Raw genomic sequence first — 2,087 nt, 5'->3', positions numbered from 1 at the left:
AATTTGACTCTACCCCAGCTGAAACCAGGACAGCCTCCCAGGTGAGACTGCTGCCTGAATTGTGAATGATTCTAGTTCACTGCATTTCAGCGCGAAGTGCCAGTGATTCACGGTCAACCTTTGAGGGCATAGCCCTCAAACAAACATGGTCTGTTGCATTAGGAGGCAATTCAAGAAGTTGCTCAACTTTAGTTACTGGTTCCTGGGTGAGAACTGATTAAAGACAATGCAAGTATTTCCAGCCTCTGAAGCTGACTTTGCGTTGAACAGCCTGGATTACTTCGGCAGCTCTGTGGAGAACAGCAAGCAAAGAGGCAGCAAACATCATAATCCTAAATACCTTCCAGCTGCACATCTCAAGATTACAGTCTTACCCCTCCCTTTCAGCATCCACATGTCAAGACCTGTTCTTGGGGCAAGTGTTGGTACGTCTGCTTATTAATGGCATCTACCCATATTCCTACTCAGAGCTACATGGCACTGGAGAGCTGTCATGTTTATACCAAGTGTCAGGCCTCAGAATGAGGCTTTGTGACACATGTATGGGACAGGCCACAGGTATCAGTTATGGCCTGAAAAATGCTCCAAGCTGGTCTCTCTACTAACTTAAAATCCTTTAGCATCTTCAGGGCTGTTATTTGAGCGAAGGCTCTGAGCAGCTTGCAAACTGGGAGATGGAAGCAGCATTTAGGCTGCTAGCAGATGCTCACAGATGGATAAAAAGGATATATCTGTAGTGCAAGAAGGAGCATGGTCCACACTGTAGTCATATCAGTATAGTGTCATCCCAAGCTCATTAGGCTTGCTGAGATGTAAAGCTTATTAGTTCATGCACATTGGCTTCCTTTCACAGCCAGACTGCTTCCTGAGGCTAAACTAGCATGCTGGCATATGTGCTACACCATATTGTCATACCAGCTCCTTTGACAGAAGTTCAGACAGCTACGTACTCCTCTCCTTGTGCACTGTAGCTCTACTCTAGGTAGCTGGGAGGGTAAGTAGTGACTGAGCTGTGGCTTTTGACACTAGTACTTCCATGATGCTGATAAGTATTTATGATCCTACCCTTACTGTCTTTAAAAATCTAGTCCTAGATGTATGTAGCTTTCCAGAGTTGATAGATAGCTGGTAGTAGCCTGATGACAGCGGGAATAGTCACTTTCTTCAGTACAAAACACATTTTTGTGGGCCACTGGTATAGCTTCCTTTACAAGATGTGAATCATTCTTTCCCAGCTCACATTGGTGCTCTCAGTAGAAAGGTGTGAGTGCATGCATCTAGACAATGTGATCCCCCATTGACATCTTTCTTAATGAAAGACCCACATTACTGTTAGTCTCAGGACAATGGACACTTTTACAACAATTTCTGGACCTTTATTTTCCTTTTCTTTGTGTTTCTTTCTAACTTTGTTTCTGTTCAGTCTTAATTGTGCTCAGGCTTCTTCATTTGTTAGACACCACAGTTTAGAAATCCATATCCTAGCAGCTATGACTTCAGCAGCCAACTGCTTGATGACTTTCCTCTTAGGAACTAGCTAGCATACCTGCCTGCATAGCAATAGCAGGTTCTCTTTCTACCACAGTAAGTAGGCTAGGAATGTATCCTTCAAAGGCCACTAGCCAAGTAAATAAAAAATACCACAGAATCACAGGTTGGAAGGGACCTCAATGGTCATCCAGTCCAACCTTTAAACCATTGCTGAAGCCCGGGATTGAACCAGGGACCTTTAGATCTTCAGTCTAACGCTCTCCCAGCTGAGCTACTCCAGCCTGATACCTAGACTCAAAAAAACCACATACCAAGCCACTAGATGCTTTCCCACATTTCTGAAATGCGCTCCTTCCAGGTCCCCTCTGACTCCTCAAAGCTCTTCTACCCAGCCAGACAAGCTGCACTCCTACTGCCTATTTCCCTTGTTCTCCTCAGACCAGCTCCCGTAGCTCCGCACCAAGATGCCATCCTGCCACCCCAAACTGAGCATTGTTATTTCCAAATTTTACTTCTGGCTGCTACTGAAAATCTAGAGTTTTGGATCATGATAGGGTCAGGTATGTATAATCTTTATGTTTGGATCACAACCACAG

The 2,087-nt window shown here is 44.6% G+C and overlaps 1 non-coding gene across 1 annotated transcript; it reads right to left on the bottom strand.

Annotated features, from left to right (window-relative positions):
* Positions 1-1,699: 1,699 nt before the first annotated feature.
* On the bottom strand, positions 1,700-1,772 carry TRNAF-GAA (transfer RNA phenylalanine (anticodon GAA)). The gene has a single exon. It is a non-coding gene; the product is annotated as a tRNA-Phe (tRNA).
* Between the last annotated feature and the right edge of the window lie 315 nt (positions 1,773-2,087).

This window comes from Phalacrocorax carbo, chromosome 3 (genome assembly GCF_963921805.1).
Source record: "Phalacrocorax carbo chromosome 3, bPhaCar2.1, whole genome shotgun sequence".
NCBI lineage: Eukaryota > Metazoa > Chordata > Aves > Suliformes > Phalacrocoracidae > Phalacrocorax > Phalacrocorax carbo.
The sequence above is the reverse complement of the archived record's forward strand: the minus strand, read 5'-3'. Positions and strand labels throughout refer to the sequence as shown.